Here is a 14,877-nt window from a genome sequence, read left to right as displayed (position 1 = left end):
CCTTCGGGGACCATATGCTCCCACTCCGAACCTGTCTGGCTTGATGATGCGCAAGCCATTCAGCAAGGAAGCTATCTCTGGCAGAGAGAAGCCGCAGGGGCATTAAGCAATGGCTGGCAGTCTACCGCTTCCAAGTCTGGGGGTGGTGGGCATATCTGAGCAGAGCTCTCTCTTGGAAAGAACAGTGGGGATGATGGTTATAAGAAGAGGCAGCTTTGCAGGCAGATGTTATACAAGGATGCTCCTCTTCTGCTACCTGGCTGGGAGCAGCTAAGCAGGGTCAGTTGCATGTAGAAGGTCACGGGTTCAGTTCCTGGCATCTATCCTCAGCACAGCACAGGGCAAGTGGGAAAGATTTCTTTGCCGAGAAAGGGTTTTGTCCGCCCCAAAAAGAAGCGTTGCAGAGTTCTACGCTTCACTGCTTGAGATAGACGGCAAACTGAAGCAGCCGTGGTGTAGGAGGTTGGGAGCTCGTGTATCTAATCTGGAGGAACCGGGTTTGATTCCCAGCTCTGCCGCCTGAGCTGTGGAGGCTTATCTGGGGAATTCAGCCCAGATAAGCCCCTTTGAGTCTCCTGCAGGAGAGAAAGGGGGGGATATAAATCCAAACTCTTCTTCTTCTTCTTCTTCTTCTCTGATGCTGGCAGTCTCATTCTTACTACCCTCCTCCCCTTGAGCATGCGCAGTTGAGGCCGAGGGGAAGACAGAATTGGGTGTTCCAGGCAAAAGACAAACACGGCTGCGTCACCATTGCCTGCCTCCGTGTAGAAACCCTGGTGGCCTTCCTTGGTGCTTGCCCATCCAAATAATAACCAGGGCCAACCCTGCTTCGCTTCCCAAATTGGGTTCATCTGGGCCGGCTATTTACAGTGATATATTGAATTCTAATCTGGAGAACCGGGTTTAATTCCGCTCTCCTCCACCTGAGTGGCAGAGGCTTATCTGGCGAGCCAGATGTGTTTCCGCACTCCTACATTCCTGTTGGGTGACCTTGGGCCAGCCACAGTTCTCTCAGAATTCTCTCAACCCCACTGACCTCACAAGGTGTCTGTTGTGGGGAGAGGGAGGGAAAGGAGCTTGTGAGCCACCTTGAGTCTCCTTACAGGAGAGAAAGGCTGGATATAAATCCAAACTCTTTTGATCTTCTTTTGTTCTTAGATGAATCTGAGGGGCCCAATTCAATGGAAACTGACTTCAAATAAGCATAAGCATTTTATTGTCATTGTGCACGCACAACGAAATTTACAGCAGCATTCCTTGATGCACACAATTTCAGACTCATACCCCATCCTCACTTTCCCCTTTCTCCACTCATCCCTACCCAGCCCCAAACACATCAACACGAAGCCGCGGAGTTCAGCATCGCCACAGCTCTAGAGTAGAAGCTGTCTCTAAGCCTCTTTGTCCTAGTTTTGATACACCTGTATCGTCCGCCGGATGGTAACAGTTCAAAAAGAGAGTGTGCTGGAGGAGACGGGTCTCTCAGAATATTTTGGGCTTTTTTTAGGCTTTGGGAATTATAGAGTTCTTCCAAGGAGGGGAGAGGGCAGCCGATAATCCTCTGTGCAGTAGTGATCACCCTTTGGAGCGCCTTCTTATCTGCCACTGCGCAACTGGAGAACCATATACAGATGCAGTAGGTTAAGACACTCTCTATAGCACAGCGGTAAAAGGATACCAGGAGTTTTCCATTCAGTTGTTGTTTCCTTAAAAGTCTCAGTTAGGACAGTCTTTGCTGGGCCTTCTTAACCACCGCGGCAGTCTGTACGCCCCAGGTCAAGTCCTCTTTAATCATGACGCCCAGAAATTTAAAACTAACCACCCGCTCTGCTTGATCTCCATTTATAGTCAAGGGCTGAATTTCTGAGCTATTCCTTCCATAGTCCACTATAAGCTCCTTTGTCTTGTTAGTATTAAGAACCAGGTTATTTTCCCTGCACCATGAGATGCACAATGTATATATTCTAAGACATCCATTCAGTTTGTTTTAATCTCATGACAGGTCTATTCAGCAAAAGGATGCTCGGGCTCTGGGAGTCTCCGCTAAATGGTTACTCCAGCTCACTTCTTGGCTTTTCCTTTGTGCAAGCCCAAACAGCACAGCTCTCTGTTTATTTCCTTGTCCTCTGAATGCCAGCCTCATTCACCGATGTCAGCAGTTTTTCAGACAACATGAGGGCAGGAGAATTGCTGACTTCAGCCAATGGTGCAGAGGCTGGAAGAGGGCTCTCTCATAGCTATTCCAGACGAAAGCTCTTTTAATAGGCGAGCTGACATCACAGACAGATGAGGAGTTGTCAGGATGTCTGCACGGAGGGGATTCTGCAGGCGGATTTGCATGAAACTGCAGGTTCCGAGCTCTCTGCTACCTGTTACGGTCCAGTTAGAGGCTGGCAGCTGAAGCTCGGCTGCTCATTTCAAAACAGTGGCATGCGTCTAATAAATAACACAGTCCTGAAGACTGAAGGGTACTTATATCTTCAGAAAAAGAGGTGGCGATGCCGGGCAATTTTCCCTTCTCTCTGCAGACTCTCACTGCAGACTCTCGCCATGCCCCCCATGCTGTGACTGAAGATACGTTGACTTCCAGGAACAACGTTTTGAGGGCAGAGAGGGAAATCGGTGGGATGTCATGGAAGAAGAAGAAGAAGAAGAAGAGTTTGGATTTATATCCCCCCTTTCTCTCCTGTAGGAGACTCAAAGTGGCTTACAATCTCCTTGCCCTTCCCCCTCTCACAACAAACACCCTGTGAGGTAGGTGGGGCTGAGAGAGCTCTGAAGAACTGGGACTAGCCCAAGGTCATCCAACTGGTGTGTGTTGGAGTGCACAAGCTAATCTGGTTCACCAGATAAGCCTCCACAGCTCAAGCAGCAGAGCGGGGAATGAAACCCAGTTCTCCAAATTAGAGTGCACCTGCTCTTAACCACATCACCATGCTGGCTTAAGTTCCAAGAGACTTACAGTTATCACACATGGTTTTCAAGACAAGAGATATTAAGAGAAGAAGAAGAAGAGTTTGGATTTATATCCCCCCTTTCTCTGCTGCTGGAGACTCAAAGGGGCTGACAATCTCCTTGCCCTTCCCCCCTCACAACAAACACCCTGTGAGGGGGGTGGGGCTGAGACAGCTCCGAGAAGCTGTGACTAGCCCAAGGTCACCCAGCTGGCGTGTGCAGGAGTGTACAGGCTAATCTGAATATCCCAGATAAGCCTCCACAGCTCAGGTGGCAGAGCTGGGAATCAAACCCAGTTCTCCAGATTAGAGTGCACCTGCTCTTAACCACTATGCTGGCTTAAGTTCCAAGAGACTTACAGCTCCCCCATATGGTTTTCAAGACAAGAGATGTTCAGAGGTGGTTTGTCTTCGCCCGCCTCTGTGTTGCAGCCCCAAGCTTCCTTGGTGGTCTTCCATCCAAGCACTAACCAGGGTTTGTTTATTTATATATTGGTTTGTCACATTTAATATACCGTCCACCCCCGGAGGGCTGTGGTCAGAGCACAACGATAAAAACCATTAAAACGTTACTACAATCATTAAAATCAGAACCATCAGCATAATATCATGACAATAAAAACCAAACCACAGATGGCAACTCAGAGAAACAACCTCCTATCCTCCTGGGAGGGGACTAGATAAACCAATAATGGCAGCCAGTAAATATGGCATACAGGGCAAAACAGGGGATGGCAAGTCAGCGGCTAGCCACCCCAAAACCCCGGTGGAATAACTCCGTTTTACAGGCCCTGTGGAACTGTCCAAGGTGCTGCAGGGCCCTGATGGTCAAAGGAAGAGCGTTCCACCAGGCAGGGGCCAAGGCCGTAAAAGCAGAGGTGGGATCCAGCAGGTTCTCACAGGTTCCCGAGAGTAGGTTACTAATTATTTGTGTGTGCCAAGAGGGGGTTACTAATGGGTGATTTTGCCACGTGATTTTTGCCTCGGTTACGCCCCTCCTCTCAGCAGTAGCGGGCAGAACTTGGAGCAGTCTAGCAGGAGGTGCACCGGCGTGCGTGGCAGCCTGCGCCTGCGTGCATTCGTTTCCTGCCCAAGGACCGGCGCAGCGGCTGCATCCTTGCCACAGCCCTGCCCAAGAATGCCCCACCTCCAGAATGCCCGGCCACACCCCCGTCGTGCCCTGCCCAGCCTTATTGGCGCTACGCCAGTTTGAATCCCACCACCATGGGAACCTGTTCCTAAAATGTTTGGATCCCACCACTGCGTAAAAGCGCTGGCAGAGTAGAGGCCAGCCGCATCATTGCGAGACCGGTAACCACCACCATGCTTAGCTTCTGAGATCTGAGCAGATCAAGCTAGCCTGGGTCATCCAAGTCAGCACAGGATTGTTGGACTAGGACACAGGTGTCAAACTCGCGGCCCTCCAGATGTTCATGAACTACAATTCCCATCAGCCCTTGCCAGTATAGCCAATGCTCATGTTGGGAAGGACTAATGGGAATTGTAGTTCATGAACATCTGGAGGGCCACGAGTTTGACACCCCTGGACTAGGATTTGGGAAGCCTGGTTCAAATCCCCACTCTGCCATAGAAGCTTGCTGGGTGACCTCCAGCCAGTCACCCGCTTTCAGCCTAACCTACCTTACAGGGTTGTTGTCAGGGGGAAAATGGAGGAGGGAAGATTGATTTCTCCGTTGAGGATTTAAATATAACACATAAATGACAATGCACGGCACCGAGCCTAATTCATGGTGTGGCGACCTTTAAAAAAACCTGAATGTTGCTGGCTCCAAAGTATCTGAGGGAGCGTTTCTTCTCACAGGAGCCTCCGTGCTTCCTGAGATCTGTGGCGGAAGCCCTCCTTTAAGCCCTTCCTTTTTATGGGGCTTCTGTGTAGGCAATGGTGGGATCCAAAAATTTTAGTAACAGGTTCCCATGGGGGTGGGATTCAAACTGCGGCGTAGCGTCAATGGGGCTGGGCGGGGCATGACGGGGGTGTGGCTGGGCATTCCGGGGGCGGGGCATTGCTGGGCGGGGCTGTGGCAAGGACGCAGCTGCTGCGCCGGTCCTTGGGCGGGAAACGAATGCACGCAGGCGCAGGCGGCCACGCACGCCGGTGCACCTCCTGCTAGACTGCTTCAAGTTCTGCGCGCTACTGCTGAGAGGAGGGGCGTAACTAAGGCAAAAATCACATGGCAAAATCACCAATTAGCAACCCCCTCTCGGCACACACAAATAATTAGTAACCTACTCTCGGGAACCTGTGAGAACCTGCTGGATCCCACCTCTGTGTGTAGGGCTTTCTCAGTGGTGGCCCTGCAACTCCAGAAGCAGCTGAGTAGGAAGATGCTAACAAGAAAGGGACCTGAAGAGTTCATTACAGAGTGATGGGCTTGGGATATGCTCATACATTTTTTTATGTTTATATCACTTCAGCAGGGTTGATTTTTTTAAGGAAAATGGACATTCCTTTCAGCTGCTTGTGACTGAACAGAAACAGGAAATAGAAAAAGTGCAGAGAAGGGCAACAAGGATGATTGAGGGACTGGAGCACCTTCCTTATGAGGAGAGGCTGCAGCATTTGGGACTCTTTAGTTTGGAGACAGCTGAGGGGGGTGAGCTCCCAAAGGCACCTGGTGGGCCACTGTGAGTAGCAGAGAGCTGGACTAGATGGACTTTGGTCTGATCCAGCTGGCTTGTTCTTATGTTCTTAATACATTTTATATGCTAATAATAACAATGGAATACAGGAGGAAAAGGCACAAAAATCTGCTTGCTTAAGGGTATAGTTGGGTAGGGGTCAGACTTGAATTTCAATGACCTTCTAGACCAGGGGTCTCCAATCTATAGCCCTCCAGATGTTCATGGACTACAATCCCCATCAGCCCCTGCCATCATGGCCAATTGGCAGAGCCGATAGGAATCGCTGTCCATGAACATCTGGAGGATCATAGATTGGAGATTCCAGTCCTTACTTTTCAGGCTTATGAAAGGCTTGACTTGCTATAAAGTTACCCTTACAGCACCTGGCTAATTTTACCCATTTGTTATTTACGTCCTGCTTGTCTCCCCGATTGGAGACGCCAAGCGGCTTTTCTCATCGTTTCCTTTTGCTCCGCTCCATCCACCCAACAACCACCCTGAAGAGTAGGTCAGGGTGAGAGATGGGTCCAAGGCTACCTCCCACAGTCGAGGGAGGGATTCGAACCCTGTGGCCCCAGGTCCAACACGAACAACTACACCACACCACCACTCTGCAGGCCACGCAACTCACAGGCCGTGCTTGAACTCCTGGATAACTTATTCTCACCTGGCGCGATGCAAGCGTTAGATTATCATACAAAATAATAAAATTTAAAAAACAGCATGCAAGCAGGGATTGCATCAGAATGACTGTGCTTAATTTGTCTTTTCAAGGTGTCTGGTTTTGAAGAGATGAATCTGATCCTTGGCCAATCAAGGTCAGTTCTGTCCACTTAGAAGAGTTTGGATCTATATCCCCCCTTTCTCTCCTGCAGGAGACTCAAAGGGGCTGCCAATCTCCTTGCCCTTCCCCCCTCACAACAAACACCCTGTGAGGTAGGTGGGGCTGAGAGAGCTCCGAGAAGCTGTGACGAGCCCAAGGTCACGAGCTCTTAACCTCCTATGCCACTGCTGCTTACTTAGGTTGATAGCAGCTTTCTGGGGTCTCCGGCTTAGGACTTTCACATCACCCCCAGCCCGGTCTTTTTAAAGTGGAGATGCCCGTGATCGAACCCGGGACATTCTGGATACAAAGCCGATGCTACCACCACTGAGGGCAGACCCTCCCTTCCCCCAAAATGGCAGCAATAATGACACATCTGCCGCTATTTCTTCGAATGAGAGCAATCCATCTTACATGTTCACGCAACTGCCCGCATGAAAAATGACTATAGAGTTAAACAAAAGAGATGGGAGGCCCCACACAGCGAGAATTCTGCTTGTGCTTTTGTTCTTGTAGAAACTGAGCTGGAAGTTAAGCAGGGAAGGGAGAGAGAGAGAGTTTGGATTTATACCCTGCTTTCTCTCCTGTAAGGAGACTCAAAGGGCTTATGAACTCCTTTCCCTTCCTCTCCCCACAACAGACACCTTGTGAGGCAGGTGGGGCTGAGAGAGTTTTGAGAGACCCAAGGTCACCCAGCAGGAATGTAGGAGTGGGGAAACAAATCTGGCTCACCAGATAAGACTCCACCACCCCTGTGGAGGAGTGGGGAATCAACCCCAGTTCTCCAGATTAGAGTCCACCTGCTCTTAACCACTATACAACACAGGCTCTCACGGGAAAGGAAAGAGTAAAAACAAGACAGGGGAATGTAACCCTCTTGAACAAATGAAGTTGCTTTTTACCCAGCTAGCATGTGTTGGAGTGCACAAGCTAATCTAGCTCACCAGATAAGCCTCCACAGCTCAAGTGGCAGAGCGGGGAACCAAACCCGGCTCTCCAGATTAGAGTGCACCTGCTGTATCAGACTGTGGGTCTACAAGGTCAGTATTCCATACTCAGGCTGGCAGCAGCCCTTGGGGGCATCAGGCAGAGGTTTCCTGCATCACTGACTGCCTGGTCCTAACTGGAGATGCTGAGGATAGAATCTGTGAACTTCTGCAGGCCAGGGTGAGAGATGCTCTCCCACTGAAGTTTGGCCCCGCCTTCTCAATTCAGCACAACTACAAGGCAACCGAACTGTACACACACGAAAGTGCCTTCCACGGAATCAGACCGCTAGTCCATCACAGCCAGTGTTGCCTGCTCAGACTGGCAGAAGCTCTCCAGGGGCTCAGGAGGAAGTCTTTCGCGTCACCACCTACCTGATCCTTTTAACTGGAGATGCCTAGGATCGAACCGGGGACGTGCCAAGAGATGCTCTACCCCTGAGCCACAGCCCCGATTCATCCAGCTTTAGCGAGGCCTGAGCTGTGGAGGCTTATCTGGGGAATCCAGATTAGCCTGTGCACTCCCACACACGCCAGCTGGGTGACCTTGGGCTAGTCACAGCTTCTCGGAGCTCTCTCAGCCCCACCCACCTCACAGGGTGTTTGTTGTGAGGAGGGAAGGGCAAGGAGATTGTAAGCCCCTTTGAGTCTCCTGCAGGAGAGAAAGGGGGGATATAAATCCAAACTCTTCTTCTTCTATATTTTTACAGCAACCCTTGTGCTGTAAATATTTTACAGCAACCCTTGTGCTTCTATATTTTTACAGCAATCACAAGGCATACTGGCTTGCACTTTTTCATACTTGATCTCTGAAAATTATTTATATTTTTGAAAATATTTACATTCCACCTCTCTACCATGTCATTTCAAAGGCAGTTTACCAAAAACAATAAATAGAACCGTAAACCCAACTCTCCTTTTAATGGTGATCTCAAAACACCAGTTTGGTTAAAGGTTTATCGCTTGGCCGAGGTGTGGGGAATCCTCAGTGCTAAAGAGAGCATTTTATAGGATTTGACCCAGGAGGGACGGTCCCGGCAAAACAAGCGACTCAGAGAACTGACGATGCTTCGCAGCTGTTTACAGAACGCAAAATGCCACCCTGTGTGGGTGAAAGAACAGAACGCTCCACGGGGACAAGGGCAAGCAAGATGAAATTAATTTCCAAGCAGGAGAAAGAGAAGGGAAGCCATCATGACTCTCAAGGTACGGGATTGCTTGGAAAAGCACACCCGTGCAAACCCCACCCCAGAAACACGGAACTAAAACTGAAGACTATCAAGCAGGGATAGAAAACTCGGTGCACGGCCCTTGCTTTCATCCACAGCCATGCTGGAAAGGTGGATTTCATTTGCATTCAAGATGGAGTGGTTTGAAGACCAGGGGTGGGGGAATTTTCAGGGCTATTATTGTATCTCCCCAAGCAAGATCACTACTTTACAAAAAACAAATATTGCATTTTATTTAAAAGCAACCGTGCGATCGCATTGAAGGATGAGACGCAGCAATGACCTTGAATTGAGAAGCAAAAAGCCCTCGCGCCCCCAAAAGGGCAGTCTGCCGCCTATGAGATTTAGCCCAATTCCACGTTTAGTTTTCCCCTTCCAAGGATGGCAGGGATGACTATGGGATATTCTTTACAGAGTGGGTTGACACAGCCCCATGGGGGAATGCCAGGGCCCGTCTGAAAAGAGGCCATCGGGAATAGGGGCGTGTTGGAGTCGGTGCGGCTTCTCGCCACCTGCCCCGAATAGGGAGGGAAAGGGGCTGGACGCTGCAAAGAAAGACACCCACCCCAAAGCACCCCTCTTCTTGGGACTGCAGAGATCTAGCTGTCGCCCTTTGCAGATTTAATGCATTCCAGTTATGGGGACACCGTTTAACTTTACAGGGAAACTGGTGGGGGTGGGGAGGAGCACATGAGTCACGCTGAACCCCTTCCACACCAGAAAGTGAAAGCCGGGCATCTTAAACGCACAGGTTAGGAGGCCCACCCTTTGGGGACCTGCAAAAACCCAAGTCCTGCCCCCCCCACTTGGCACATAGCTCCAGGAAAGGATGCATAGATTTGTCCTCTCTTACCTGAGGGAGAGCCAGCGGGGCTGGAAGGTAGAGAAGGTGTCAGGAGTCCAGGCTCCTCTTAGTGGTTCCTGGAGGGGGGAAGGAGGAGGAAGAAGAGGGCGCAGCCCCACTGCGGCGCTTGCGGGAGGCAGCCGGCGAGCCGAGCTAATAACCTGTCATGGGGGGGGCGGAGGAGAAGAGATGAGTCAAGCCTTCCAGCCGGGAGGGGACGAAGGATGCTCGGCGCGCACCTAGATCGCTCCCCCGACACCTCCCCTCCCCCTCTGCAAACAAGAGCATCCTGAGCGCACCCCCCACCCCTAAGTCACCTGCGCCCGTTTCTTCCATGCTGCTGGTCCTGGCGCTCCCCCCGCAAGAGCAGCGAAGCTTGCGGGAGGCGGCTGCGTTGAACCGGGGCTGATGGGAGGGGAGGAGGCTGCCCAGGCAGCTGCGCAATTTGCGGCTGGCTCTGCGCTTCCTTCTTAAAGGGGTACCCTCCGCACGCCGGCTGGATAGGTAGAGGGCTGGGCTACCTCCGCCGGCCCCAGGGCGACCGCGCTGCTGCCGTCGACAGCCTGCCAGGTCAAGGATGAATCGAGAAGGGGGCCAGCTGTGGTTTTCCTCCCTTCGGCCATCGTTTTATCGGCACGCCAGGGAGGGAGCCAACCAAGCAGGGGCTGCTGCTGCTGCAGAGATCCAGAGGCAGAGCTGGGAAAAGGGGGCAGCCCTCTTCTGGTGAGGCTGAGCAGAGCAGAGTCCCGCGTTTGAGACTTGCCAACTCCAGCCCGGGAAATTTCTGGAGGTTTTCCAGGCGGTGCATTATGGAGGGAAGGGAGGGGAAGGGATTTAGGGTCACCAACCTCCAGGTTGTGGCTGGAGATCTGCTGGCATTAGAACTGAGAATGGGTGCAAGAAGAAGAAGAAAGAAGAAGAAGACGTTTCTGGGCTCTCCTACACTCTTTAAGCTCTTTATTAACGATCTAGCTTCCACACTAAGTGAGGCCCAAGTACATAGTCCAACTCTGGGCTCAACTTCCATACCCCTGCTTCTGTTTGCTGATGACGCAGTTGTACTTTCGCGCTCACGAGTCGGACTAAGGAGAGCTTTAGAGTGTTGTATAGAATACTGCACACTCAACGATTTGCAACTTAACTTAGATAAATCCAAAATTGTGGTATTTACCCATAAATGGAAAGCCACCAATTGGCGGATAGGCCACAGTAGTTTCGAGCAGGTGCAGTCATATAAATACCTAGGGCTTACCTACCATCATAGGGCCTCCTGGACACTACATAGGAATCGGGCCATCTCCGCCGCTAAATTAAGTACCTCAGCCATTATACGTTTCCTCTATGGGAAAGGCCGAGGATACATCCCTGCAGCGTTGAGAGCATTTAATGCCAAAGTGAGTCAACAAATCCTTTATGGGATCCCCATCTGGATAGGGGCATGGAGCAGAGAGGTTGAAAGGGTCCAGTCGTACTTCTCTGTATAAAAATCCTTGGCTTGCCCCGATTTCTATTCCCTATCTTTGACCCTGTTGCTGTAGAAACAGGCCCACAGCATCGTGCTGGAAAACTCTGGCCTGGTGCCATACATTCTAAGTTTTGGGCCAGGATTTGTTTTTTTTTTAATCGAGATGACCTGGACTATACATCCCAGGGTACGGCTCCATCCTTCTTCCACACAACCCAGTGGTGGGGTTAAAATCGAAGCCAAACTTAATGAGTTGGGCATTTCCTTGGAGGAACCCTTGCTAATGCTAACAGAGCAGGAGGTCTATGGGGCTATCAAGAAGAGACTTTTTGACAGAGAGTTTCAACAGATGCTAGAGGAAGCTAATAAAACCTGTTCCCCGATCTCTCTGGGAATACCCTGTAGATAGATTAATTGTAGCTCCAGTACCTTTATCTCCTGGATTTGAGGCCCGGTGGCATAGAGCAATCACCTTAGCTAGGTGTAATGCCCTGCCTTCTTCCTTTAGCCTTGGACGCCACCTTGGAATCCCACATAAAGAAAGGAAATGCCTGTGTGGCATGGGTTCTGTGGAAACAGTATCTCATATGCTGTTGAATTGTCCTTTTTATGAGATAGGTAGGAAGAAGCACATAATCCCCTTCCTGCATGGAAGTGAAGGCATTACAGATAAACAGAAGTTTCTGGGCTGTGGGGTCATGTTTCAGTAGCATTTTCTCCTGACGTTTTGCCTACATCTGTGGCTGGCATCTTCAGAGGATCCTCTGCAGGCGAAACGTCAGGAGAAAATGCTACTGGAACAGAGCCATACAGCGTGATGCCCTACAACACCCCAATGATTCCGGTTGTGAAAGTCCTCAACAAGTCAGGAATTATTTACTCATTTGGTCTCTACCTAGATTTTGACGTGGTACCATTGCAGAAGGGCACAGCTGTATGATTCTTGTTGAGATTCAGATCGGACCTTAGTTTGTCTTGGGAACAACTCTATTTAAATATATTGACCCTGGGGTCAGAAGTGAAGCGTGCCATGAGATTAAAATGCACCCCGTGGACATTTCCATTGTTTGAAACTGATTAATAATGTTTTTTTTTCTTTCTGGCCACTGATGACATATTTGCGATTATGATTATTTAATGCAATTTTGGTGTGGCATTATTATTATTTATATGGTATCTATAATTGTAGGAGAGGGTTTTTGACAAAAAATCTCTTCCCTGAAGAACTGTCTAAAAACTGCCTCCCACTTTGCATATGAAAATGCTATATACACGATTAAAGATGCACTAACTGATCAGCTAAGCGATTAGCCAATTATTTCCTCTTAGTCCCCAGGTCTCCTTAGAGAATCTAGTCTTTTAAGAGTATTTCCCCGTTAAATGGTTTTAAAGTAGGTCTTAGTCTCCAGATTTCTTTAGAGAATCATCCTTTCTTCCTTTAAGAGTATTTCCCTATTAATTGCTTTTAATATAGGACTTTAATATAGGACTTTAATATAGGACTTAACAGGGGTTTATTGTAACTTAACACAAGGTTCTGCGGTACCAGCTTCAGCAGCTGGTAATGGGGTGGATAAATAAAATGGATGGTGGTGTCTATAATGCAAGCTGTAATAGGCAGAAGGTCAATTAAATTTTATTTTTATATTCCCTAATGCGAGGAGGATGCAATGTTTACAAGCCGCCTTATAATAAAGGGGGCTGATAAAACTGGTTCCTAGAATGGAAACTGGGAGAGATGAACCGGCTAGCAAGAAAAGAATGAAAGAGGAAACCCCATTAAAGGGGGGACGCATCTTTTAAGGATGGGCCCCGATCCAGTTACCTCAGAAAATATGACTCAGGCCATTGCAGAGTATGTGAGTATGATTGGGATTGAATCTCTGTTGTTTACACCACTATGAAAGATTGCGGGAGTTTCACCATGTGAAGTCACCCATCAAAGCAAATACATGTGCTTTAAATCAATAAGCAGGCACTCTGCTCTCAGGCTTGGTGAAATCCAAAATAACAGACCCTTTAAAAGGCAAGAGAAATGCACGAGAAAGCTAAACCCAAGTTTTAACTAATGTGTGTGGGTTAAATGCAGAGGTGGGATCCAGCAGGTTCTCACAGGTTCCCGAGAGTAGGTTACTAATTATTTGTGTGTGCCGAGAGGGGGTTACTAATGGGTGATTTTGCCACGTGATTTTTGCTTCAGTTACGCCCCTCCTCTCAGCAGTAGCGCGCAGAACTTGAAGCAGTCTAGCAGGAGGTGCACCGGCGGGCGTGGCAGCCTGGCCCACGTGCATTCGTTTCCCGCCCAAGGACCGGCGCAGCGGCTGCGTCCTTGCCACAGCCCCGCCCGGGAATGCCCTGCCCCCGGAATGCCCAGCCACGCCCCCGTCATGCCCCGCCCAGCCCCATTGGTGCTACGTCACAGTTTGAATCCCACCACCATGGGAACCTGTTACTAAAATTTTTGGATCCCACCACTGGTTAAATGATAAGACACTTCCGACTTACTGTGATTCTTTGAGTCAATGACCTCCAAAACGTCCTATCATTAATAGCCTCGCTCAGGTCTTGTAAACTGAGGACCGCGGCTCCCTTTATTGAGTCGATCCATCTCATGTTGGGTCTTCCTCTTTTCTTAGCATTATTGTCTTTTCCCATAACTCTTGTTTTCTCATAATGTGACCAAAGTACAAAAGCATTAGTTTAGTCATTTTAGCTTCTAGGGACAATTCGGGCTTGATTTGTTCTAGAACCAATTTGTTTGTTTGTTTTTTGGTTGCCCACAACATTCTCTTCCAAAACTACATTTCAAAGGAATCTACTTTCTTCCTGTCAGCTTTCTTCACTGTTTAACTTTCACAACCATTCATCATAATAGGGAACACCATGGCATGAGTTAACTTTGTCTTGAGAGGTTGTTGTGGGTTTTCCGGGCTGCGTGGCTGTGGTCTGGTAGATCTTGTTCCTAACATTTCGCCTGCATCTGTGGCTGGCATCTTCAGAGGTGTATCGCAGAGAGAAGTCTGTTACACACTGTGTCCAGCAACATACTTCTCTCTGTGATGCACCTCTGAAGATGCCAGCCACAGATGCAGGTGAAACGTTAGGAACAAGATCTACCAGACCACAGCCACGCAGCCTGGAAAACCCACAACAACCAGTTGAATCTGGCCATGAAAGCCTTTGACAATACTTTGTCTTGAGTGTCTGCGACATGTCCTTACACTTTAAAAAATCTCTTCTAGCTTCTTCATGGATGCTCTGCCCAGTCTCAAACTCCTTCTGATTTCTTGGTTGCAAATACCATGAAGAATAATCATGAATAAAGTATTTTCACATGTAAAGAATTAGATAAAATTAAGTGCCAAATTTTCATGGAGGAAAGAATTCTTGGTAGGCATCCAGAAAGCAGGAAGCCATTCAAACAGCTACGAAATATGAACACTACTAATATTATATAACCCAATTTTTAAACCAGAGGGACATCATAAGACTAGTTAGAAGCTGAAGTACTAATGCCAGGTTAGTGTGTTCCGTAATCTGGAATTCTCAGAACAAAAGAGGCACTACAGTCAGAGGAAAGATTTCCATGAACCAAATCCGTTTTCCATAGCTGTGTTAGTGGCATACCCATACTCAGCTTCTCACATAGTTACATAAGCAACATAAAAGTCTCTGGCCCAAAGATCTTCGGAACTAAACCGTCATTGCCAAAAAGTCACTTACCGTTGCTATCTTCTGTCAGTCTCTACAATGTGTCCGTTTCTACTGGTGCTCGTCTTTTTATACCTTCAGTTTGTTCTATTTATTCCAACAGAGTAGTAGCATACCAAGAACAACAGAGTTCTGTGGTTATGTTAAAGACTAGAAAAATTAATTGAGAGTTTCATGTAACCTTTTTGTGAAATAGAGGACTCCCTATGGCCAGTAAGAGTA

At 48.8% G+C, this 14,877-nt stretch overlaps 1 protein-coding gene across 3 annotated transcripts in view; it reads right to left on the bottom strand.

The window, feature by feature from the left end:
* SNPH (syntaphilin) overlaps positions 1-9,596 on the bottom strand; it is a 59,533-nt gene extending 49,937 nt beyond the window's left edge. For all 3 annotated transcript variants that reach the window (XM_048495830.1, XM_048495831.1, XM_048495833.1), the window contains exon 1: positions 9,489-9,596. The gene's annotated coding sequence lies outside the window, so the exon portion shown is untranslated. The remainder of the gene's footprint in view (positions 1-9,488) is intronic.
* Positions 9,597-14,877: the final 5,281 nt, after the last annotated feature.

This window comes from Sphaerodactylus townsendi, linkage group LG05 (assembly GCF_021028975.2).
Source record: "Sphaerodactylus townsendi isolate TG3544 linkage group LG05, MPM_Stown_v2.3, whole genome shotgun sequence".
Classification (NCBI taxonomy): domain Eukaryota; kingdom Metazoa; phylum Chordata; class Lepidosauria; order Squamata; family Sphaerodactylidae; genus Sphaerodactylus; species Sphaerodactylus townsendi.
The sequence above is the reverse complement of the archived record's forward strand: the minus strand, read 5'-3'. Positions and strand labels throughout refer to the sequence as shown.